This window comes from Eriocheir sinensis, unplaced genomic scaffold (assembly GCF_024679095.1).
Source record: "Eriocheir sinensis breed Jianghai 21 unplaced genomic scaffold, ASM2467909v1 Scaffold741, whole genome shotgun sequence".
In the NCBI taxonomy this organism is placed as follows: Eukaryota; Metazoa; Arthropoda; class Malacostraca; order Decapoda; family Varunidae; genus Eriocheir; species Eriocheir sinensis.
Window position 1 is genome coordinate 7501 of NW_026112100.1, and position 26861 is coordinate 34361.

Below are 26861 nucleotides of genomic sequence, written 5' to 3' on the forward strand. Positions count from 1 at the left end.
TTTTTCATCTGTTTTCCTCGTCCGAGTTTTCTAAATTTAGGTACATTATTATTTTTTTTTCCCTCTTCTGCTTCTGCTCTGTCGCTCCCTCCACCTCCTCTTCCTCCTCCTCCTCCTCTTCCTCCTCCTCCTCCTCCTCCAAAATATCTTGATAATCTTTTCAAGTTTAAGTTTCCAGTGCATGTAACTCCTTCCTCCTCTTCCTCCTCCTCCTCCTCCTCCTCCTCTTCCTCCTGTCCTCTTTGATGGTCCCATGGCCTAATTTTATGCCCACTCGACCCACTCATGATCTGTTGACCTCCTCCTCCTCCTCCTCCTCCTCCTCTTACTGGCCAAGAGAGAAGCTGAGCGTGTACGAGGATGTGATTTCCTTCTCTCTCTCTCTCTCTCTCTCTCTCTCTCTCTCTCTCTCTCTCTCTCTCTTCTCTCTTCTCTTCTCTCTCTCTTTCTACTTCTCTTCCTTTCCTTGTCTTTCCATCTTTCTCTCCTGGTCTCTCTTTCTCTACCCTCTTCATCTTCAGCCCGCAACCTCCTTCCTCCTCCTCCTCCTCCTCCTCCTTTAATCCCGCCCCGCCTCATACTTTCCACTCCCTTCATCCTCTTATTAAGCTTCATTACCTCCTTTATTTGCCACATTTTCCACCTGCTCTTCGCCTTAATGCATTGAAGAAGCTTTATGTCGTTCCCTCCCTCCCTCCTTCCCTCCTTCTCTCCCTCCTTCGCTCCTCTCTGCTTCCTCCTCCTCCTTCTTTTGTTTCATTTTTCGTGTTTTTATCCTTTCTTTCCTTCTTTGTTTATTATTTCTCTTCTTCCTTCCTTCCTTTCTTCCTCTCTGCTTCCTCCTCCTCCTTCTTCTTTCGTTCCATTTTTCGTCTTTTCATACTTTCTTTTTCCTTCTTTGTTTATTTTTTCTCTTCTTCCTTCCTTTCTTCCTTTCTGCCTCCTCCTCCTCCTCCACTTTTTGTTACATTTTTCGTCTTTTCTCTCCATTTTTTCTTCTTGGTTTATTTTTTCTCCTTTTTCCTCCTTCCGTTTATTTTCTACTTGCATATTTCAGTTATTTTATTTCTATTTATTTGGCGTTTTCTTTCCTCTATTCTTTTTTTCTTTATTCCTTGTTTTAGTTCCTTTTTCTACCCTTTCATTTTTTTTGTCACTTTATTTTACTCTTTTTCATCTCTTAATCTTCTTCTCTTTCTTTTTCTCTTTCTTTTTCTTTCTTTTTACACCCGCCCTTCTCACGCTCCGTTTCCCCTTTGGTTCTCTTTATTATTTTCTCGGTTCCCTTTCTTTATCCTTTTTCTTTCCTCCCGTCTTTTGTTCGGGTCTCTCTCTCTCTCTCTCTCTCTCTCTCTCTCTCTCTCTCTCTCTCTCTCTCATTTCTTCCTCTCACCTTTTTTCTCCCTCCTTTGATGGCGAATAAGAGGAGGAGCCAGACCAATTCAATGTGTGTGTGTGTGTGTGTGTGTGTGTGTGTGTGTGTGTGTGTGTGTGTGTGTGAGGCGCCGAGTTGAACATTTTGAGTCTGGTACCGATCACGAAGAAAAGGAGGAGGAGGAGGAGGAGGAGGAGGAGGAGGAGGAGGAGGAGGAGGAGGAGGAGGAAGAGGAGGCGTTGAAAATGATGAAGAAGAGCTCGTCGGAAAGGAAGATATGAAAGAGAACCGGTAACAAGGAAATATATTTTAATGATGATGATTAGGAAGAGAAGGAGGAGGTGGGAAAAGGAAGGCGAAGGAAAAGGAGAAGTAAGAGGAGGAAGAAGCAAAAATGAAGGCGATGGAAGAGGAAGAGGAAGAAGAGAAGGTAAATCAAAACGGGGAAAAGAAAAGGAGGAAAAAATGAAAATGAGGAGGAAGTGGAAATGGATGTAGAGGAGGAGAAAGAAGAGAAAATAGAAGGTGGAGGAAAGAGCATAAGGGTGGAAAATGAGAATATGGTCGGAAGTGAAAGGAAAAGAGAATAAAAAGACAAATATGAAAGAAGCGATTAAAAGAAAAGGCGAGATAACGAATGAGATGAAAGGAAAAAAATAAGGAGAAAAAAGGAGGAAAAGAAGAAAAAATAAAGCACGAGGAGGAGGAGGAGGGGGAGGAGGAGGAGGAGGAGGAGGAGGAGGAGGAGGAGGAGGAGAATACCAGGAATAACAAGCGGAGGAACGTGAGGAAAACAACGAAGATGGAAAAAGGAGAAAAATAAAATAATGGTGATAAGGAGTAGAGAGAGAGAGAGAGAGAGAGAGAGAGAGAGAGAGAGAGAGAGAGAGAGAGAGAGAGAGAGAGAGAGAGAGAGAGAGAGAGAGAGAGAGAGAGAGAGAGTCGTTAGGTGAAGAAGGGGAATAAGATTTAGGGAAGAAGAAAAATAAAACCACAAGGAGGAAGAATTTTCAGAAGAGGAGGAGGAGAGAAAAATAATGGGAAGAGGGGAAGGAAGGAAATTGAAGAGGAGGAGGAGGAGGAGGAAGAGGAAGAATTGTTGGAAGTTTTCAGCGTTTATGAAGAGGAAATTAATGGGAAAAAGGAGAGAGAGAGAGAGAGAGAGAGAGAGAGAGAGATTGTTTGTGCATTTGTTTGTGTGTTCTAACGTGTCTTTCTTTTCTCTTTTACAGGTAAGATTGTGTGATGATTCAGACGAGGCGCTGAAAGAGAGAGGTCACAGGTGAGAGAGAGAGAGAGAGAGAGAGAGAGAGAGAGAGAGAGAGAGAGAGAGAGAGAGAGAGAGAGGAGAGGAGAGGGAGAGAAAGGAGATAATTAAAATCAAGAGGTAAAAGTGGAGGGAGATTATGTGGAGATAAATGTGGACCGAGAGCTGACGAGGGAAAATTAGTCGCCTGGAAGAAGATCAGGAGGAGGAGGAGGAGGAGGAGGAGGAGGAGGAGGTATAGAAGAAGAAGAAGAAAAAGATCAAGAACAAGAAGAAAAAGAATAACAGGAAGAAATAAAAGAACAGGAAAGAGTAAAAGACTTGAAAGAAAAATGAAAGAAAAGAAAAAAAAAAGATATAAAGAAAACGAGGTGTAGATTTACTGAGCATTGATTTAAAAAAGAAAATGGGAAGAATGCAAAAGGGAAAATAAAACAGTATCAGATTAAAGAAAAAGAAGAAGAAGAAGAAGAGGGGAAACACTGCAGAAGCATGACGTAAGGTGAAAATAATATATGATCCTTTTTTAAAATCCTAGAAGTTAAAAAAAAATATATATAGTAGGTAAAAACATTGGAGTAAGTGTTTAACAAGGCCCAGAGGAACATTAGAAGTGAACTGAACTTTTGACCTGAACGCGGGGATAAAAAGAGAAAATATTGGAGGCAGACAGGGAGGCAGAAATATAGACAGGTGGAAAGGAAAGGACACGTACAGACAGGCTAAGAAGTACATGGACAAATAGACAGAAAAATCAGACAGACAGAAGGGCAGACAAACAGAGAGGCGGGGACACGAACAGACGGTAGACAAACACATAGGCAGACAGACAGACACAGAGAGATATAGACAGAAGTACAGACAGAGGAAGTGGTAATATTAGACAGATAGACCAGCACATAGACAGCCAAGGAGAGAAAGACAAACAGACAGACAGAAGGACAGGGACACAAACAGACAGATAGACAAATACATAGAGATAGACAGTAAGACAAGCACACAAGCAGATAGACAGACAGACAGACAGATAGTAATAATACAGAAGGGGAGTAAAGAGAAAGGGAGAGAGAGAGAGAGAAAGAGAGGGAACACACTATCTCGTTTAATTTCACAGAACCGGAGAGAAATGAAAGGAGGAATGTTATATTTCTCTCCCTCTCTCTCTCTCTCTCTCGTCCCCTCCCTAATACATCACTTTAGTTTAGCTCTTAACGCCTCCTTGCTCCTGTTGTCCGTGCCCTTGTTGTTTCATAGCGCTGCCAGACACCCTTACCCTCGCCCCTACCCTTCCCAATCTCCCTCGTCTCCCTCCCCTTCCCTTACCCTTTCCCTTTCCTCTTAATCTTCCCCATGGCATTCTTCCCCTTGCCCCAAACACCTTTTCACTGACCTCCTTCCCCTATTCTTCTCCTTATCATGCTTCCCCTTGCCCTTACCGCCCTTCCTCTCACCCTTCTTCCCCTTCTCTTTCCTCTTATTCTTTCCCCTTTCCCTATCTTCCTCTTCCCCATAGCACCCTTCCCTTTGCCCGTACCATCCTCTCCCCCTTTCTGTTCACCTTGTCATCCTTCCCTTGCCTTTATCACCCTTCCCCTCACTCTTCCATTTTTTCTTCCTCGCTTCCCTTCCATTCGCTAATCTACCCCACCCATCCCCTCTCCACCCTTATCTTTGTTCTTCACCCCTTCCATTTCCCCCCTCCTCTCGCCACCCTCTGCCCTTCTTCTTCCTCCTCCTCCCTTTCCTCTCTTTCTGATGATGAGGGCAGATATGAGCACCCCGCAACACAGTGCAACACTCTCTGATGAAGCAGCTCTGAATGTTGAAGCAATACACGAGGCAACACTATTTTTAGGTGACGCGGTAATTCATCACATATCCCCCTTCCTTATCGTCCTCTTCTATTGTCTGATGATGATGATGATGATGATGGTACAGGTGAGCTAGACAGAACACGATGCAAAACTATTGAAAAGAAGACATAATGCGACACTGATCAAGTAATAGTAATTCGTCAACACACTGTACAATGCAACACTTCATAACCCAGTCCTGTACAGTGCAGCACACACGTATTAAGAAAGGCAAAGTGTTTTTCCAATGTTGCTTGCCTTTCTTTTGTCACTTATTTTACACATTTAACATTCCCACTCCATTTATTGTTACTATTGCGATATCTTCAACCTTTGTCTGTGTCCTAATCCTTGATGTTCTCTTCCTGTCTCTTCATGTTATTTCTACTCGGCATTATTAATACTTTTTCCTTCGCTTGTTACTTTTGCATTTTTCTCAGTTTCTTTTATTTGTAGGAATCATTGAACACTAATTTTGTTGTCACACACACACACACACACACACACACACACACACACACACACACACACACACACACACACACACACACACATGCATAAACAGTAACTCCACACAACATAAATAATTCAGCAGTACACCGTAACTAATCAGAACAAAGTACTAATTAATTAATTCACACACACACACACACACATTCTCTCTCTCTCTCTCTCTCTCTCTCTCTCTCTCTCTCTCTCTCTCTCTCTCTCTCTTTAATATCTCTTTTTTTCTTCTGTCTCCCTCTTTATCCTGTCTCTCTGCCCCATGTTCTTTCCTCGTTATATCTCTTATCTATTTTACGTCTCCTTATCTCTTCCTTATGTGCCTCCTTTCTCTTTCTCTTTCTCTCTCACACTTTCTCTTTCTTCTTACCGTCTCATTCTTTTTATTCTTTTCAATCTTATAATTTTATCTTTTTTTTCTTTTGGTTTCTGATTATATTTCTCCGACTTGAGATGTTTGTCTCTCTTTATTTTCTTTCTCCTTTACTTTGCTAACTTTTTTTTTATCTTGTGTATCTTTCTTTTATTTTCCTTATATATATTTTATCTTTTTTTTTGCATTTTTTTTGTCTCCCTTTTATTTGTCTTTTTTTTTTCATTTTTTTCTTTCTTTGGCTTACGTAGTTTTTGTCTTCTACTTGTTCTTTGTCTTTTCATAATCTTTTTTTTTCCCTGTCATATTCATCCTCGTCGCCTCCTTTCTTTCTCTCTCTCCCTGTTCACTCGTCTGCCCTGTCATTTATTTTTTCCCTCATTATCCCTACGTCAGCTCAACCTGTCTTTTCTTTTCTTCCCTTTTTTTTTATCTGCCGTCCGTCTTCTCCTCCAGTTAACCTTCCTGTTTTTTTTTCCTTCTTTTTTTTTCTTTGGTCATTAACTTCTTTCTCTTTTTTTTCTTTCATTCCCTCCTTGGTCTCTGAAAGGGCTGTTATTAATCTTTTTTTGGGGTGTGTGTCCTACTCTCTCTCTCTCTCTCTCCACCATTCTCCTCCTCCTCTCTCTCTTTTTCTCTCCCTCTTTCAGCATCTTCCTTCTCTCCTTATTAATCATTATTCCTTGCCCTTCCTGCTTCTCTCCCTTGTCTCTCTCACCTGTGCTTCTATTATTACATGCTCTCTCTCTCTCTCTCTCTCTCTCTCTCTCTCTCTATCTATCTATCGAAACAGAAGAGTATGATTATGATGATGATGATTTAATGAAAATGATAATGAGTAAAGTAATGAAAATAGTGGTAATGACGTTATTGCTGATGTTGTTTGGTAGTGGTAATGTCAGTGGTGGTAATGATGGAGGTGACGATTGTAGCGGTAGTGATGATGCTGGTGGTGTTACTGGTGGTGGTGGTGGTGTTATTGTTGTTGTTGTCAGTGGTGGTGTTGCTGGTGGTGTTACTGGTGGTGGTTGTGGTGGTGGTGGTCTTATTGTTGCTGTTGTCAGTGGTGGTGTGGTGTTGCTGGTGGTGTTACTGGTGGCGGTGGTGGTGGTGTTATTGTTGCTGTTGTCAGTGGTGGTGATGCTGGTGGTGTTACTGGTGGCGGTGGTGGTGGTGTTATTATTGCTGTTGTCAGTGTTGGTGATGCTGGTGGTGTTACTGGTGGCGGTGGTGGTGGGACATACTGCTGAGTCTGCCCCCGACACCTAATCCATCACCGCTAATGAGGTGGGGATTACACCTCTATGCACCTTTTCCTCTCTACTCTCCACCCCCCCTCCCTCCCCATTACCCACCATCATCATCATCATCATCATCATTAATAGTATCAACATTCATCATAAACATCAATATCGCAATTTAATAGGTTAAGATAAGGTAGGTATAGAAAGAGAGAAGCATTAAGATATGGGAGAGGAGGAAAAAAAAAAGGCTTGCAGGGAGAGTGGAGGAGGAGGAAAGAAAGGAGGGAGGGAAGGAGAGGGAAGGGGAGAGGAGACGATATGGGAGGAACTGGATGAAGGGAGAAAGAAGGGAGTTGAGGAAGATGACAGGAATGAAAATGAGTTCTACCTGCGTTCACCATCATCATCACCATCATCATCATCACCATAATCACCGTCATCACCATCACCACCATTCAGCCGTCACATGTTATTGGAACCTTTTGTTTTCTGAGACTAATTGCCGCCTCGCTCCCCCCTCACCCCATCCCCCCCCCCAAAAAAAAAAATAGACCGCCGCTCTAAATTTAGCTTCATCCTTTTACTCTATTTTTATTATTATTTTTATATATATTGTTGAGATAAGAAAAATAACAAGAATAAAAACTGTTAAATCGCCCTCTTTACCGTCTATTATTGCACGTTCTATTTTTATTCTTATTTTATTTTACATTTAGTTAAAGTAAAAAGAAAGCTCAGTTAATTTAGCCTTTTTTTTCCTTGACTGTTTTCCATGAGTTTCAGATTTTCTTTTTTTATTTCTTTTTTTTCCCCCTCGTGTCGGCGCTGACGTAAATTACATGGAAGAGAAAATATATGTTTGATTAATGATTAGATATTTTTTTCCTTTTTCTTCTTTTTGTTCATTTTATTCATCGCTGTGATAACGAGGTGACAGAGGATGGGATGAGAGAGAGAGAGAGAGAGAGAGAGAGAGAGAGAGAGAGAGAGAGAGAGAGAGAGAGAGAGAGAGAGAGAGAGAGAGAGAGAGATAAAAGATACTAAATAGGTACCAGAGAAAAAAATAAAGAAAAGATAGAAAGGAAAGCAGTGAAGCAGGGAAAGAGAGATAAAGAGAGAGATCATGAGGGAGAGAAGGAGAAGGGAGGGAGATAACGGGCTTAGAAGGATCGTGAAGGAGGGAGAGAAGGAGACAGATAAGGAGAGAAGTAGGAAGATAAAGGAGGAAAGGAGGGGAGAAAAAGAGGCTTGCAGGGAGAGTGTAAGAAGAGGAGGAAAGTAAGAGAGAGAGAGAGAGAGAGAGAGACAGAGAAGATTTGGGAGGAACAGTGAGGAGGAGAGGAGGAAGAGGGATGGAGGAAGGGAAGTGAGGAAGAAAAAAAGAAGAAATAACTAATAGTTGTTGTAATAGTAATAGTAGTAATAGCGGCAGATAGTTACAACCACTCTCTCTCTCTCTCTCTCTCTCTCTCTCTCTCTCGCGATTGAGCAAGGGCGACTAACTAACAAATTAAAACTTCCCCAAGTCGTTAAGATTTTCAATTGATTCCTCATCACCGCCAAGTTTTCTCGTTTAATACCTGTCAAGTAAGCGACGGTGGAGGTGGAGGTGGTGGAAGTGGGTGGTGGTGCAGGTGGTGGTGGTGGTGGTGACCCTGAACTCTCCCACTCTCACTCTCTCTTTCACTCCCTTTTTCTTTGCTTGGTGGCTGAGTGAATTTTGTTTTCGATTCCCTGAAGTTGTGGTCGGGGGTTCGAGTCTCCGTCAGGTCGCCACTTGGAAGGAATAGAAAGAAGAGAAAAAAGAAGCATCGTGTTATGTTATTATTATTATTATTATTATTATTATTATTATTATTGTAAGAGACGAAACAGGTACAGAGGGAGAATATACAGGAAGGAAGGAAAGGAAGGAAACGGGATCGAGAAGAGAGAAGGTAGGAAGCAAAAGAGGAGGTAAAAAGGGAGGTAAATTAAACCCCGGAAAGTGAAGGGAAAAGGAGAGCATGGACGAGAATGAGGATGAAAGAAACAGGAGGTAAAAAAAATATAGGAATAGTTTCTTTCATTAACTTTAATTCGGCTCCACGTGTCACCTTCTTTTTTTACACTCGGAGACACGGAACCCAATCAGCAACTTAATCCGCTTCGCTCAGCATGTTATTCTGAATCATAGCGTGACTTTTCCTGCTCTATTACTTTTTTAATATTTTTTTTCTGTGTATATTTCCAGCACTTACAATTACCTCTTATATACCTGTCATCCCCTGCTTCTTCTTTTTTTTTTTCCTCCTTTTTTCTAATTCCTGTTTCTCTCCCTCTCCTCAATTTTTCGTAGTCTTTTAATTTTTCGGCGGTAGTTTTCTCCTTTCATGTCTAATTCAACTTCCATCACCTGTTTTCCTCCTTCTGACCAAGTTTTCCTCTCCCTCTTCTTCCATCTCCTCGTTCTTTTCTTGTCCACCTCTTCCTCCTTTTCCTCTACGTGTTTATCTTACCTTTTCAACTCATTTTCATTCCCTCTGTCTATTACTCCTACTTTCCCTCCCCTCATTCCCATATCCATCTCTCCTTCCCACCTTCCCTCCCTCTTTCTTTTCTAAGTGTTCCCTTCTCTCCCTCTTTCTCTGTGTGTCTCTTCTCTCAAGTCTGTTCCCTTTCAGCTTCTCTTTTTAGTTCATCTCTCAATATTCCTTCCTGTTTTCGTTCTCTCTCCTACCTTTCCATCTTCTCTCCTTCCTCTTCTCTCCCTCCTCTTCTCTCCCTCCTCTTCTCTCCTTCCTCTCCCTCCCACACCTCGGCACGTGACTCTTTCGTTCACTTATTACGTTTACTTTTACACAGTTTTCCGCCACGCCCAGAGAAAAAGACATTGACTCTGGCCTCGGTTCATTGGTCGTGTTTCTCTCTCTCTCTCTCTCTCTCTCTCTCTCTCTCACTTCGTTTCCAGAGTGACATGTTGCCGCTTTTAGAAATAATTCGCTTTAATCTCTTCCTGTTGTTTTTTCTTTTCTTTTTTTCTCGCTCTGCTTTGTTTGGTAGGTGTTTGTTGCTTCGCTGTGATTAGTATTTTTTTATATATTTTTTTTCTAAGGCTAACAGGATGCGTAGTTTTCTCTTTCTTTCTTTCATTCATTCTTTCTTTCTTTCTTTCTTTCTTTCTTTCTTTCTTTCTTTCTCTTTGTCTTTCCTATTCTTTTTTCTCTTTATTTATCTGTCTATATCTATTAATCTATTTCTCTCTCTTTTTTGCACACACACACACACACACACACACACACACACATTATTCTCTCTCAGTTGTGTAAAAGGTGCCGTGCCAACTCTCTCTCTCTCTCTCTCTCTCTCTCTCTCTCTCTCTCTGGACACTAACAGTAAAAAAATAAGAAAAATAAAAATAAAAGCGCGGGAAAACATTTTGTCATTCCCTGTTTAGTGTATCAATTTTCCAGACCTCGACCTCCCTTTTACACACGGATTCACATTTTTCTCTCCCTCCCTCCCTGTCTCCCTTTCTACCCCTGCCGCGCTCTCCCCCTCTCCCTTTCTCTTTCCCTCTTCCTTCCCTGTCTCCTTTTCTGTCTCTGCCGCACTCTCTTCCTCTCTCTCTCTCCCTCCCTCTGTTTCTCCCTTTCTCCCTCTCCCTTCCATCCCCTCACCTTGCCTTCTATCCCTCTTCTTTCCTTTCCCTCCTTCCCTGTCTCCCTTTCTACCTCTTCCGTACTCTCCCTCTCCCTCTCTCCCTTTCTCCCTCTCCCTTCCATCCCCTCCCCTGCCTTCCAACTTGCCCCTTGCCCTCTATCCCTCTTCCTTTCGTTCCTTTCCCTCCTTCCCTGTCTCCCTTTCTGTCTCTCCCTCTCCCTCTCTCTCCCTTTCTCCCTCTCCCTTCCATCCCCTCCCCTGCCTTCCATCATTCCCCTTAATTGCTCTCTATCCCTCTTCCTTTCTTTCGTTTCCCTCCTTCCCTGTCACCCTTTCTCTCTCTCTCTCTCTCTCTCTCTCTCTCTCTCTCTCTCTCTCTCTCCACCCTGCACTGATTCATATTTTTGACCTCCCTTCCTCCCTGTCTCCCTTTCCGTCCCTGCCGCACTCTCTTCCTCTCTCCCTCCCTCCCTCCCTCCACCCTGCACTGATTCATATTTTTGTCCTCTCCCTTCCCCTGTCTCCTTTCCGTACTCTCTCCTCCCTCTCTCTCCCTTCCCCATCCCGCCCCTCGCCCGCCAGACCTTCTCTTCTATTTTACAGCCAACATATACTTATTTTCCGAGCCAATTCACTCAATTTTTCCGACAAGTCTGACCCGTCCCTCTTCCTATTTTCCCGCCGGCTTCGTTATACTTCCGCGTCAGTGACTTCCGCTTGTTTGTTCGTTGTTGCTGTATAAACATTCATACGGTCATACATTCATGCCTTCGTATTCATATATATATACATACACGCGTGCCTGGCTGCCTGCTTGTGAGGGAGAGAGAGAGAGGGAAAGAAAGGGATATAAAGTCCCATCAGTTTACCGTTTTACTTCTTTTTTTTTTGGTGTGTGTGTGGGGGGGGGGGGGGAGGCATTATCCGTTTAGATTTGTTGTACTTCCGTTTTTGACCTTTCTCTTTCCTTCACTCTTCCTTCTCTTCCTCCTCCTCTTCCTCCTCCTCTTTCTTCTCCTTCTGCTCCACATGTGTGTACCCCGACTACATGTGTACGAGTATGATTTATCTCCTTCTCTTCCTCCTCTTTCTCTTTTTTCCTCCTCTCTCTTTTGTTTCATATGGGTTCCCTGGCTATCATCAGTCTCCTCCTCCTCCTCCTCCTCCTCCTCCTCTTCGAACTTAAGAAAACGATACCAGAACACGCAAAGAGCAGACCCGAACGTATCTCCCGAAGGTGGGTTGGCGAGGGAGGACGTAAAGAAGTGAGGTATATAGCCTAGCGTCCTTCCTTTAGCCTAGCCTTGTTGCCTTGCCTATATAGCTTCTGCATTACTTATTATAGCTTCTCTTGCCTTGCCGTATTCGTCTTCCCTTACTTAGCCACCTTTTCGACATTTCCTGATCCAGAGCGAGATAGAGAGGGTCCTGGTGTCAGAGTGTGGAATCCAAGACCACTCCTTTGCAAACCTGATGGACGATTGGCTGAGACTGACCTTTTGCCAACTGCTTATCTCCACCCTGAGGAATGAGCTGGAGGAGGAGGAGGAGGAGGAGGAGGAGGAGGAGGAAGATTATAAGAAGATACGAAACCTGAGAAGAAAGAGATAGATAAAAAAAAAAAGATAGAAAAAGATGAAGCCGTGATGACTCTAAGGAGGAGAGAAGGATGAGATCGATAAGGAAGTGGAGGAAGAGAAGGAGGAAGAAGAAGAGGAGAGGAGGAGGATTGGAAGGTACGATCAATGCTTGGGAGATGGGGCAGAAATGAAAAGAAAAAAAAGAGATGAAAAAGTAAATGAAGAAGATGAAAAATGTCAGAAAAGAAAGAGAAAACGAGAGAAAAGTAGGAGTGTCAGAAGCCAGGAAGAGAGAAAGATTAAAGAAGAAGAGAGAAGAAGGATGAAAAATGAGAGGATATACAAAGGCGAGGAAGGAAAGAAAGAGAGATAAAGAGGAGCAAGATAAGAATTGGTGGGGCAGTAAAGAACGGGAAGGAGAGAATGAAGGAGGAGGTGAATATAGGAAAGCCGCATGAAAGTCAGAAACGAAAGGAAGGAAGAAGAAAACGAGGAATGAGGGAATGGAGAAAGAAAAGAGGAAGAGAAAGAGAGGAGAATGTGTAAGATGAAGCCCCTGAATACGAGGAGGAGGAGGAGGAGGAGGAGGAGGAGAAGGAGGAGGAGGAAAAAGAAGGTGAGAAAGATGAAGATGAGGTTCCATGCAGTAAACCATCCTCACCACCACCACCACCACCACCACCTTCATGAGCCTTTTCTCCCTCGTCCACTAAGTCGTAAAACCGAGAGTTCTTACCACCACCACCTCCACCACCACCACCACCGTTTCCTCCTCTGGCTACTGGCTGGGAGGAGGAAAAGGAAGACGCAGGAGGAAAGGAGGAGAGTATCTGATTGGAGAAAATGGAGGAGGAGGAGGAGGAGGAGGAGGAGGAGAAAGGAGGAGGAGGAGGAGAGGGAGGGAAAGGAGAACCGGAAGACGACAAGAGGGGAGGAAGGAAGGCCGTCAGGAGAGAGAGAGAGAGAGAGAGAGAGAGAGAGAGAGAGAGAGAGAGAGAGAGAGAGTATTTTGCCTGTCTTGGGAAAAATAAGGACCTAGGGACAAAAGTTTTCTCCCTTCCTCTCCCTCTCCCTCTCTTCCGCAACCCTCCCTACCACCGAGAGAAAGAAAAGTAAGAATGAAGGAAAACTGAAATTGCTGTTAATCGGTTCACAAACAAATTTTTGCCTCCGAAGACTTGAGGCGGAAGACAAACAGGCCAAGAAAGACATTTGGAAGAGGGAGAGAGTTGGGGAGAGCAAACCTTAGAGGAGGAGGAGGAGGAGGAGGTAGGTATGAAGAATAGAAAGAGTAGGAGGTTGAGGAACTGACCGAAGAGAGAACAAGATAGGACGAAGAGGAGTAAGAGAATGAATCAGGGAAGAAAGAAAGTTGAGAAATAGGAGAAGAAAATGAGGAAAATGTGGAAGGAAAAAAAGTAGAAGGTTGAGGAGCAGACCAAATAGAGGAAGAGGAGGAATAAGGGAAGAAAGAACAGATAAAGGAAAAGTTATAAAAATATGAGGAGGTGAGAAATTTGAGAAGTTGATTGAGGAACAGGAGGAAAATGTGGAGCAAAAAAATGGACAGAGGAATATAGAAAATAAAAGTCAGAGGAGGATTAGGAGAAGGAGAAGGAGGATCACAAAGGAAAAGTTGGATAATCTGAAGAACAGGTCGTGAAGAAGATGAAGGAGAAAGAGTAGGAGGAGGAGGAAGAGAAGGAACAGTAGAAGAGAGACTGGAAAAGGAAGGAGTTGAAGAAGAAGGACAAAGAGTAGGAGGAGGAGAAAGAGAAGGAAGAGTAGAAGAGAAACTGGAAAAGGAAGAAGGTGAAGGACAAAGAGTAGGAGGAGGAGGAAGAGAAGGAACAGTAGAAGAGAGACTGGAAAAGGAAGAAGGACAAAAAGTAGGAGGAGGAGAAAGAGAAGGAAGAGTAGAAGAGAAACTGGAAAAGGAAGAAGGAGTTGAAGAAGGACAAAAAGTAGGAGGAGGAGAAAGAGAAGGAAGAGTTGAAGAGAAACTGGAAAAGGAAGGAGTTGAAAGACAAGGAGGAGCATGAGTACGAGGAGGAAAAAGACAAGGAAAAGCGTAAGAAAAACTGGAGAAGCGGGAGAAAGAAGGAAAGCCGCCGAAGACCATCTCCGTCAGCAGGAAATTTAAGAAGTTCGCTGTTTTTACGAGTGGAATTCAGTTTTTGGGTCATTCCTGGGAGCCTAAACCCGTTCCCATGACCTCTATTGCTTGGTGGTAGTGGTGATGGTGGTGGTGGTGGTGGTGATTGTGACGAGTTGGTGGTGTTTGTGGTGGTTTGCCTTTCAGATAGAAGTGAAAGGGTTGAGGTAAAGGAAAGGGATTGGTGGGTCTGGAGAGGGAGAATGGAGGGGGAAGACGTAGGTGGGTAAGATAAAAGGTTGGTGAGGAGGAGATGGAGGATGAGGAGGTGTAAGGGAGGCAGGTAGAGGATGGAGGAAAGAAAGGTAGATGTGGGGAGGAAAAAAAAGGGCAAGTAATGAAAGGTAAACTACTGATAATGAGAGAGAGAGAGAGAGAGAGAGAGAGAGAGAGAGAGAGAGAGAGAGAGAGAGAGAGAGAGAGAGAGAGAGAGAGAGAGAGAGAGAGAGAGAGCTAGACAGGATCACATTTAAGGGAAGGATAAACAAAGGGAAGGAAGGATCGGGGCAGGAGAAATAGAGAGAGACCGAAAGAGAGATCGTTAAGGAAGCGATGGCGGTGAGACTTAACAGGTGTGTGGAGTGTCCCGTATACCTGTCTACCTTGTCTTTCTCTTCCTCCCGCTGCCGACATTGCACGAGGCGGCATCAATATGTATTCTGTTTGTACAAGCGAGCGAGAGAGGGAGAGAGAGAAAGAGGGAAATCGAAAGCCTGTGAACTAGATTGGCACCGGAATGGAATAGTTATTGTTGAATGTTGATTATCTTGCCATTACGTCTTTGAAATTAATTTAACTGAAGCCGGAACAGAATGTGCTGGTGGTGGTGGTGGTGGTGGTTGTAGTAGTGGTAGTTGTGGTGGCGGTGGTGATGAGGAGGAGGACAAGGAGTAGTAGAAAGAGGAGGAATGAAAAACGTAGAGAACAAGAAGGAAAGGAGTAAGAGGAAGGAGAACAAAGGAAGAAATGAGGAGAAGAGGGAGAGAGAGTGGAAAAGATGGAACAAGCAAAATGAGGAGGAAGAGGGAAGAGAAATAAGATAAAAAAGAATAAGACAAGAATAAAATGAAAATAAATGAGGAGTAGGAAGAGGGTAGACAAAAAGGAATAGAAGAGAGGAGAAAAAGTGAAAAGAGCCCAAATAAGAGAGGTGGAGAAAATAGGTTAGTAGGAAGAGACAAGAGATGAAGGAGAGGTGGACGAGAGGAGGAAAAGGAGAAGGAGGAGGAGGAGAAAAGAGAATAAGAAGAACAAAAAGAGTGCGAGGAAGAACATAAAAGAAAAAAATATGAAGAAAAGAGAGTGAAAAAGAGGAAACTAACAAGATCAAGAGGAGGAGGAGGAGGAGGGAAAAGAGAAGGAAGAGAATAGAGAGGAGACGAAAAGAGCTCACATGAGAGAGATGAAGATGAAAATAGGTTAGATGGTAGAGAAAGAGAGAAGGAGAATGAGCAATATGAAGCACAGTGGGAGGAGGAGGAGGAGGAGGAGGAGGGAGAGGAAGGAGGCAAGGGAAAGGGTTATTAGCTGATATTGAGCAAGGAGAAACAGGCCTGGGCAGGTATGAATGGGGGACTGGAGCGAGGGCGTGCTGGATTTATGAAGCGCCGCGTCAGTTTCACGTGAGGTCTTTCGGCAGCTGTTTCAAGATCGCCCGATAGGAATAGAGTTTCAGAGCGGCTCGTAAAGTTTCATTCATTGGCACGCACTCCGGACTGTTGGGTGGTTGGGTGGAAGCGTTTGAAGTGAAGCGCTCTGGGTTAACAAATTGGCGGAAAGCTTCGTTCGTTTTGCACTTTTGATCTTTCTGAGTGTCACCATTTATCACAGTTTTTTTTTTTACGTTTTTTTCATTTGTTCTCGTGATTTTTTCCTGTTATTGCTGTTATTATTTTCGTTTTTTTCATTTCTATTGTTATTCTATTATTTCTTATTTTTCTATTCTTTTTTTCTATTTTTGTGTTCATTTCTTCATTTCGCTTATTCTCGTGTTTTTTTTTCTTCTATTATTTCTGTTTTAATTTTCTATTTATATTTCTATTACAGTAATCTATTATTGTTTCTATTATATTTCCACTATTATTTTTGTCATTATTTTTCTATCTCTGTATTCATTTCCTCCAAGTATCATTACGTTCACATTACTCTGCATTCTGTATTTTTTTTTTTCAAATGTGTTTCGTATCATTAGATATCGTTTTAACTCATTCGATTATTATTGTTATTTTTTGTTTTATTTTTTCACTTCAGCGGTTCATTAATTTTTACAACGTATAAGTGTGGCATTTAACAGGGCTGTCAAAAGTATTCAACATGTTCTCGTTAATTAAAAGGGCAGTGATTAGTATGTCAGCTTTTCACGAAGTACTATTCATTAATTATTCTTTTACTTTTTTTTGCCTCGTTTATTTTTCACGGCATGTCGTAATTTTGATATGACTGCAAAATCATCACTCACTTTTCATTAATTTGATATATCGAGTGTTTGAGGCACGGTGTTTGATGTCACAGATTATCAGAAACTATCATTTGTTTAATTACACTTCAGAATTTCTATTTGAACGACATATTGATTTTAGTAAGTTTCAAGTATTTAACAAGGCTGCAATAACTCCCACTCGGTTCTCATTAATTTGTTCTCGTGATATTTGAGTAGAGTGTTCAGTATCGCAAATTCCCAGGAAGTATAACAGTTTTTATATACTTTTTATCATTCCCTTTGTTGCAATAATTTCCACAGCGGCTCAGTTATCTCACAAAAAGTTTCAAAAGCATCAATAAACTCACGTTCAAAATATTGCGCACTGTATCCCAAATCATCGTTATAAGTGCCATTCATCAATATTTTTAACTTTTATTCTCTTTTTCATTTGGACGTTGCATAAACTCTTCAAAAAGTATGTCATATTTAACAAGGTTTCGAAACGTATCACTCAGTTCCGCCGGTGATCGCTCGGCGTGTATGCATGTTTAATGTCACAAAGGAGCGCTCACGGCCCATTCAATTAGGCTCTGATTGTTTGGCTTTCATTTCATTTCGCAGAGTATCATAAAGCATCATGCGCGCCGCCGGTGGAATCATATAGTTTGCATTTGTTTCCCATTAAAACGACTCTTTGCTCCGAATTGGCTTTATGTATTTGGATTTGTATATTTATTTCTCTCTTTATTGCCGAAGCCTTTATGATTTATGCTTTTCCGGTGTTTATTTTTTTTCTATCTCCTCAGGCGATATTATGTTGTGTAATTTTTAATCTCCTACGCTTCTGCAAACTTTTATCACCCAATGGCGAGAACGGAATAATTGGTTGGCATGGAAGGTTTCTTATTAAAGGGTAAAATTAACAGTTAAATAGATAGATTGTTAGATAGATAGATAGATAGATAGAAAGATAGAGAGGTGGAGGATAGGTTGATCGATGGATGGATAGTCGGAATGGTAAACTGGTTGAATTGATAGATAGATAGATAGAGAGATCGGTAAGTAGATGAATCAGTTAATGGAAAAACAAGTGTGTGTGTGTGTGTGTGTGTGTGTGTGTGTGTGTGTGTGTGTGTGTGGGCAGAGAGATATATCATTATTCTTTCCTCTTCTTTCATTTTTACGAGTCAACATTTTTGCTGTTGAATAATCACGCGCAGATTCGTGTTTACAAAGATATTTTTCAGTAATTCGTCTCGTATTAAATTCAGGTATCCATTTCTATGTCTTTCTGCAGTTGACAATTACGAAAACTCAATGTATGGCTGATTCTAAAGTTCGTGGTTTCTCAATTAACTGTTCTCCCTCTAAATTCAGTCTTCCATCTCTCTTCATTGTTGTAGTAATGGAGAATATAAACTAAATTGGACTCTTTGATTTTTAAGTTTCCATATGTATAACTACTCTATGATTCTGGTTCCCTCGCGTCTCTGCTCCTGTTGTTGAGAATAAAAACATCAATTAGACTTTTTCATCCTCGAGCTCGCATTTCAAGTTGTTGGGCGGCCGCGGTGCGTCTGAGGAGAGGCGGAAGGGGCCAAAAGGAAAGAAGATGGGATGCAAATCAGCCGTTAAAGGGGGGACTGAAGGCGTATGAGAGTGGTGAAGAGGGAGGGAGGGATGGAGGCCGGGGAGAAAATCGAGTCGGAAGATGAATAAGGAGAGAGTTGAATGTCTAGGTGGGTGGATTGGTTGAGGCGGAAAGTTGCTTGTTAAGGAAAGAATTGGACTGGTGGAGTGTTAGATAGATAGACAGACAGATAGATCGGTAGATAGATAGATAGTTAAACAGACAAACAGAAAGACAGACAGACAGGTTTGCAGACATAGTTAGATAGGTAGATTAACAGACAGACAGACAGAGACATAGACAGATAGATAAACGGATAGATAGACAGACAGACAGACAGACAGACAGACAGACAGATAGATAGATAGATAGGTAGATAGATAATTAAAGACAGACAAACAGAAAGACAGAGACAGGTTTGCAGACATAAATATATAGATAGATAGACAGACAGACAGACAGACAGGCAGAGGCAAATACAGAGGTAGATAGATAGATAGACAATAGGATAGACAGACTTAATAAGACTGATAGGTAGATAAAGAAATATGAATAGATATATAAATGGGCAAAAATAGATTGATAAAGTGTGTGTGTGTGTGTGTGTGTGTGTGTGTGTGTGTGGAGTATTCATTGGCAACGACCACACACACACACAAGTCACGCATCATTAGTTTTTTTGCATCACCTGAATAAAAAATAAAAAATACATAAAAAAAAAAAAAAAACAGACAAATATATTCCACATGATGCTTTCTGAATTAATTGGTCATGAATTTCGTCGCCAAACATTTGTCCTGTTATATATTTTTTTCTACTTTTTCCATACGTTCCATATTTTTCCCCCTCTCCTGTATTCTCTCTCTCTCTCTCTCTCTCTCTCTCGATATTTTTTTGTTCTTTTCTTTTTTCATTCTTTCATACTTTTTTCTTTCTTTCTCTTTCTTTTTTTGTCTTGCTCTTTTTTCTTTTTCCTTCTTTCTTTCGTCTCTCTCTCTCTCTCTCTCTCTCTCTCTCTCTCTCTCTCTCTCTCTCTCTCTCTCTCTCTCTCTAAAAATACACACACAAAAAAAGAAGAAAATAAATGTTGGAAGAGGTTATCTTTCCATTCGCTTACATTTGCATTCGTACTCCTAAATTTATTGCTCTTCTTCTTGTCCTCTTCCTCCTCCTCCCCTCTTCTCCCCTTCCTCCCCTCTTTCCCCACTCCTCCCCACATACCCTTGCAAGATACGGAGAGCTGAACATTTTATTTACACATTTTTTTCTCTTTTATATACGCCACGTTTATTTTTCTCGGGCGAAGCATTTTCCTTTTTTTTTTTTTTTTTTTTTTTTGCCCCCGTATATATCAAAATTTGCATACACGCACACACAAAAAGTTTAGGTGAAGTAAAAGATGTTGCATATGTGTGTGTGTCTGTGTTTATGTGTGGATGTGTTTCTTCAGACGTTTTTCCTTCCTCTGTTGCATTGTTTTAGTCGCTCTGGCTTGCCCCAAAAGGTTGTAGGAGGAGAGGGAGGGAGGGAAGAGATGAGGGATGGGGGGAAGGTATGTGTCCAGGGTGGGAAGGGAGAGAAGGAAAACAAGGTGTGTGTGCACTGGGGGAAAGAGAGCAAGGTGAATGTGGAGGGAGAGCAAGGTGAAGGGTGAAGGAACAAGAGGGAGGGAGAGGAGAGAGAGGCTATACATGCAAGGGGAGGAGGAAGAGGAGGAGGAGGAGGCAAGAGTTGGAGAACATTGGAACAGGGAGGAAGAATAGTAAGCGGGGAGGGAGAGAAGGTGAGCCAGGTGAAGGGTGAAGGAACAAGAGGGAGAAAGGGAGGAGGGAGAGGAGGAGGAGACTATACATGCAAGAGGAGGAAGAAGAGAACGTGGAGGAGGCAAAAGTTGGAGAGAATGTAGGAAAGGGAGGGAGGAATAGTAAGCGGGGAGAGAATGCATACGAGGGAGAGAGGTAGGTAGGAACAAGAGGGGAAGAGAGAGAAAGGGACGGACGAAAGGGAGGGGAATAGGTGAGGAAATAAAGAGAGGAAATAACGGAGGGAATGGAGAGAGAGAAAAAGGAAAGAGAATAAAAACTGTGTAGGAGGCTGAGGGGAAACGAGAATAAAAAGAGGAAGTGGAGAAAGGTAAACAAAGATGAAAAGAACGAAGGAAAGAAGAAAGAGGAAAAGAAAAGTGGAATGGGAGGAACAGATTAAATGAAGGAGAAGGAGAATAAAGAAGAAGAGGGGTCAAGACTAAGAAAAAAAATGAGGGGAAAATAAGGACAAGTACAGTTAAATAATGGTAGACGATAGGGAAGGAAATAAAAAGAAGATGATAATGGGAAAGAGAGGAGTGGGAAAATGGAGAAGGGGAGACAATAAGGATGGAAACAATAAAGAGAAGGGAAAAATAAAGAAAAGAAGGGGAGACGAGGGGAATGGATATACTAAAAAAAGAAGAGATTAACAAAGAAAAGAAAAGAAAAGTGGGAAAATACAGACGAGGAAACAATAAGAATGGAGATAACAAAAAAAAATGAGGATAACAAAGAAAAAGAAGAGAAGAGGGGCAAGGAAGGGGAGACAACAGAGGGGCCGAGTGGCTTCTGAACGGGCAGGTACACACTCGTCCATAATTCAGGTGTGTGTTCTGGCTAACTGTCACCGCCGACCTCGACCTTCCGCTCCCTCTGCCAGGCGGGGGCGGGGGGTGGAAAGGGGGGCGGTAACATGGCTTAGCTTGAGGGTGTGGGCGTTAGTGCTGTGTTAGAGTAGTGCAGTGTTAGTGTAGTGTTAGTGTTGTGTTGTGGAAATGGTTGTGGGTGACGTGTGTTTAAAAAGGTCAATATTAGGATGGGTGTGTTGTGGGTTTGCTGGATGTACGTTGGTGTGTGTGTGTGTGTGTGTGTGTGTGTGGTGGAATTGGTGTGTAGGTATGCGGATGATGTGGTTTTAGAGTTTTAATGTATGTGTGGATGTTTTTTTTTTTTTTTACAGCAAAGGAGACAGTTCAAGGGCATAAAAAAAACAATAATGAAAAAAATAAAAGCCCGCTACTCACTGCTCCTAAATGCCTGCCTTTATGTGGGTGTGAGTATTGGCGGATGAGGAATAAAGAGAGAGAAAGAAAGCCATGTCGGCGTGGGTGTTGTGCTGTGAATGGTGTGGGTGGGTGGGTGCGGACGGAGGCTCTATCGTGGGTATGTGGAGTCCATTCAGTAGTGGAGAGTGAGGAATGGTGTGGAGTGAGTAATAGGCTGGGTGGTGGTGTGGAAGTCATGGTGAGATGTGGAGGTGATGATGATGGTGGAGGAATGGTATGGATATGGAAAAGATGGTAAAGATGTTAAGATATTAGTAGCAGTAAAGGTAATTAAGAGTAGTAGGTAGTAAAGTATTAAGTAGTGTTAAGTAGTATTGAGTAAGTATTAAGTAGTAGTAAACTAAATAAAAGTAGATAAGTAAGAGCTTGCATCCCCACCACTTCCCACGCTCTCTCTCTCTCTCTCTCTCTCTCTCACACACACACACACACACACACACTTTCCATCACCACCACCACTACTACCACCCCCACCACAGTCAACACACTCTCATACTCTCCCTTCTCACCACCACCACCGTCAACACACACACACACACGCACACACACAGGAGAGGAGACGGAGCAGCGCGCAGGAGCCAACTTGCTGGAGCCTAATTGATTAAATCTGAATACCAACGAGGATTGAGTCGCTGTATGGAATGTGAGGCGCCGCGGAGAGCAGGTCTATGTCGCGTTGTGAGAGAGAGAGAGAGAGAGAGAGAGAGAGAGAGAGAGAGAGAGAGAGAGAGAGAGAGAGATTATTTATGTAACTCCTTCCGTTCGCCTCATAAAAATCGTGTTGCCGGGATTGCTTTTTCTCTCTTTATTTTTAGTCTTTGAAGTGTCTATAATTTCCTCCTAAAAAAAATGGTCATTGTAGTTTTATTTGTAGTAGTAGTAGTAATAGTAGGGCACGTCTAAGTGAGGTCTTTGTATGCAGAGCGGCGTGGAGGGAATACACACACACACACACACACACACACACACACACGACGAGGCTGGTTTCTGGTGTATATTAATTAGCCACAGTGACATCCTCCTCCTCCTCCTCCTCCTTCTCCTGCTCCTTTCGTGGCTCCACATGGCTCAGTCTGTGGTTGTTGGGCGAGTATCTGGCTTGGCGGTTCTCTGCTTCTCAGTGCAAGGAGAGTTGTCATTATAATTTTTTTTAGTCTTTGGGTTTTGAAAGGGAATAACTGGTAAATGCGTCTTGTTGTTGTTTTGTTGTTGATGTGTTCTTCATATATCCTCAACATCATTATAACCTTCCTTCTTATCATCATCATCATCATCATCATCATCATCATCATCATCTATGCCATCTTCCACAGGACAACACGTGATATTAAAAAAAAATGCTAGAATTGTCACCTAGAACTCGTTGACACACACACACACACACACACACACACACACACACACACACACACACTCACACACACACACACAGAAACCAAAGAGTGAATCAGAGAAACAATAATGAGAATATGGAGGAAGAGCTTTGGAATAGTAATAGTAGTAGTAGTAGTAGTAGTAGTAGGAGGAGGAGGAGGAGGAGGAGGAGGAGGGGGAGGAGGAGGAGTCGCCGCCAGAGGGAGTCGGACAGCAAGTGGCGCCTCGCAGGGGACTTACCAGCCCTGTCACGTCCCATATTTTTCTCCTCCAAACCTAATTTATTTCCATCCTCCCCCTTCGCCTCCCCTGTCTTGTAGCTCTCCCTGCCTGTCTCCCTTTCTCCATATCCTTGCCTCCCTTCCCCCCATGTCTCCCTTTCTCAACCTCCCTTTATTTCTTCTATCCCTCCCTTCTCTCTGTAGTTCTCTTCTCCCTCTTCCTCCTCCTCCTCCTCCTCCTCCTCATAGCTTTCCTTATCAAAGTTGACATGTAGCGCAACCTCCTCCTCCTCCTCCTCCTTCTTCTCTTCCTCATCCTCATCCTCCTTCTCTCACCCACCTCCTTCGGCTTCTAGTTTATTATTATTTTTTCTTCACTCACCCATTTGCATTCATTTTCCTTTTCTTCCTTATCCCTTCTCTCAGTCTCCATTTCCTTCCCCTCCTCCTCCTTCCACTCACTTCCTTCTCTCCTTTTCCAACCAATGCATCTCTTCCTAACCACCAAGACAGCTAGTACCCATGTTGCCCTTCTCTCCCTCTCCATCTCCCCCTTTTCTCCTCTTCCCCTATCCCTCCTTCCCTCCCTCCATTCCTCCTGTTGTATAAGCCTTCCCTTTCCTCTTCCTGTCTTCTGCTCCTCGCAACTTGTCAAAACAAACCTCAGCATTTACCTCCGTCAACCCGAGGGAGGAAAGGGAGAGGGGAGAGGAAGAAGGGAGGAGGGAGGAGTGTTAGAAGGGATGGGGAGATGAAAGGGAGGTATGGAGAGAGGAAGGGAGTTGAGGAGGAAGGAAAGAGGTGAGGGAGAAATGGAATAAGGAATGGAGAAGGGAGAAGGGGATGAAGGAAAAGAGGAAGATAGGAATAAAGAAAAGAAAGGTATGGAGCCGTAGAAAATAAGGGAGGATAGAAGAGATGCAGGAATTAAGGGAGGAAGGAAAGAGAAGGCGAATAGTATTAAGAAAGAAAATTGGAGAGAGAGAGAGAGAGAGAGAGAGAGAGAGAGAGAGAGAGAGAGAGAGAGAGAGAGAGAGAGAGAGAGAGAGAGAGAGAGAGAGAGAGAGAGAGAGAGAGAGAGAGAGAGAGAGAGAGAGAGAGAGAGGGTGGGTGGGGGGGGGGGATCTATAAGGCTCAGGACACCCACTAACTTTTACTTTTTTTTTCTTTTTTTTCTTTTCATCAGCGACAATCATCCTCTTGGTATTTCCTGTCGATGGTCTCGTTAAAGTGTGTTCGTTCGAGTGTGTATTCCTTTAAGTGTTCGTTTGTGTGTGTTTATTTATGTGTGTTTGTGTGTGTATGAGTTTGAGTGTGTTCCTTTGAGTGTGTTTCTTTGTTTGTTTCATTGAATTGGTTAAGTCTGCTTTTTTATTTTTTATTTTATATTAGTTTAAGGGAATGAAGGCGGCATGCTTTCATTCCTTTCCTTTTCCCTCCCATACCAGCCCTTTCTTCCCCTTTCCCTTCCCATATTCTGCCCTTCTCTTCCCTTCCATTCCCTTTCATTTCCATCCTCTCCCTTCGCCTCCCCTGTCTTGTAGCTCTCCCTCCCTGTCTCCCTTTCTCCATATATCCTTGCCTCCCTTCCATTCACTTCCATTCCATTCCACTCCATTCCATTCCATTTCAATCCCTTCCCTATACAGACCTATTCCCTACCCCTCCTCTCCCCCTCTTACCCTTTGCAACTTATCCCTTCATTTCCCTTTCCTTTCCTTCCATTTCCTTATTCTCCCTTCATTTCCCTTTCCTTTCCTTCCATTTCCTTATTCTCCCTTCATTTCCCTTTCCTTTCCTTCCATTTCCTTATTCTCCCTCTATTCTCCTTTCCTTTCCTCTCCTTTGTTTCCTTTCCTTTCTATCCATCTCTTCCCTCACCATCCCACCCCATCCCTTCCCTTCCCCTTTAGCATCATGGTGTCAAATTCACGCCGCATGCAGGTCGGCCAACACACCAGGTAAATCTAGCCGCATTATACATAAATTCATGGCAGTAATTGGAGAACCTTTTATCGCCTCCTACTAATCGGCGGAACACGAGAACACGCGCTCGGCGGCGTGTGGCGTTTATTACGGCGGGAAAGAACAAATAATATCGTTGCCTGCTTTTTCCGATGCAAATTAGCCAGTATGAAGTGAGAGCAGGCGAGCGAGTAGGTCACCTCCGCGCCCCCCTCCCTTCTCTCCTTCCTCCACCGCCGCCATCAACACCACCACCAACAACAAAAACAAACCAACACCACCATTTTCTCCACCGCCGTTAGCACCACCAACACCAACGCTAATACCAGCACCAACACCAACACCACCAACAACAAAAACAAACCAACACCAACAGTTTTTAATTATCATCTTTTTCAACACCGCCGTTAGCACCACCAACGCCAGCACTAACACCGTCACCAACACCAACACCAACACCAACACCAACACCACCACCAACAGTCTGTACTAATCATCATCTCCATCACCTCAGCCACCACCAATAGCACCACCACCACCACCACCAACAACAACAACAGCTGTAATAATGACAACTACTACTTCTAACCCCAAATTTCTCTTCCAAGTAATTTTCGAGTTTTAGATTTAGTTCCGTATGTGTTTTTTTTTTTTTTTTTTTTTTTATCTTGGCAAGCATCGTTTTCCTGGAGTCCTGTTGTTGTGTGTCTGCTGCCCTTTGTTGATAATGTGTTTTTGCTTTGATCAATAAACTCGTAAATCCACCACCACCATCACCACCACCACCACCACCACCACCACCACCATTACTCTATCGATCACAAAGTTTTTTTTCTTTACGGCATGACGGTTTTCCTCGTAAACGTGTGAGAGGGACGATAAAAGATTGATCCTACGGAGAAGAGTGAAAAAAAGACGTAATTTCGGACGCCCAGTGAAGCATTTTGAACATTTATCAAAACATGATTGGATACAGGACATTTTTTTGTGGCATTGGGACACTAGATTAAACTTTTGGGACTTTTTTTTGCGGTTTTCGACATTGAGTGAGGTTGTTCTGATACTGAAGGAAGCTCGCAATACACACACACACACACACACACACACACACACACACACACACACACACACGCACCGGGTATTAAGAGACGGACTCATTTTATTTATGATCCCTTTAAATTAGGTGCATGTCATCCACTCACCCACACACGCACGCACACACACCAGCCCACCAACACCCTCCCCCCTCTCCCAACGCAAACACAAATTACCCACAGACCCCCCCACCCCCCACCTGTCCACCCAGCCACCCACCTGCCCACCCGCCCACCTGTTCGCGCTAATTAATTTATGCGTCCATTATGAAAGGCTAAAGCTTAACCGCAACAGAGAAACCGTATCGAGCGGCCATCAGAATGAATAAATATAACAGATGAATGAATAAGTGTATAGATTAATAATAAGAAATTGCGGGGTGGCGCCAACCAACTAGTCAACCAGTCAGTCCCCTAACCAAATATCAGCCACTCAGCATATCACTCAACCAGTCAAACAGTCATTCAACTATTCCTTCAACCAATCAACTAACCTAACCAATCCACAAATCAATTAATCAGTCAACCAAACAGTCAACCGAAGAGTCGCCCATTCATTTAACCAAACAAATTACCCAAAACAAGCTAACAAACCAGTCAGTCAACCCAGCAACCAACCAGTCACTCAACCCCTCAACTCCCAGTCTCCCATCTAGCTAACCAACCAAACTACCCAAAACAAAACAAACAAATAAACAAACTACTCAACCAGTCAAGCAACTCAAGCCAACCGACCACCAACCACCCCCGCACCGTGACCGACCAGTCCAAGGAACCAGCTCTCACGGGCCCGCCAACTCTCACATTTTCGGCGCGCAAAAACTCTCCCAAGTCCGCTGCCTCGCGTCTTGCCTCACTTCCTCGCTCCCCGCTCCGCCGACGCTGCTCCCGACCGACCGATGTGGCGCTGAAAAAGGCTACTCGTGGAGGTCGGGTCCGCTTATCCAGCCTGCCTGCCACTCTGCCTGTCTCTCTGCTTATTAACCTGTCTCCAAACTTGCTCTATGGCCTGTTTGGTTCCTTGCCTACCTGCCCCCTTCCTTGATTCCCTGTTTGCCTACCATAATG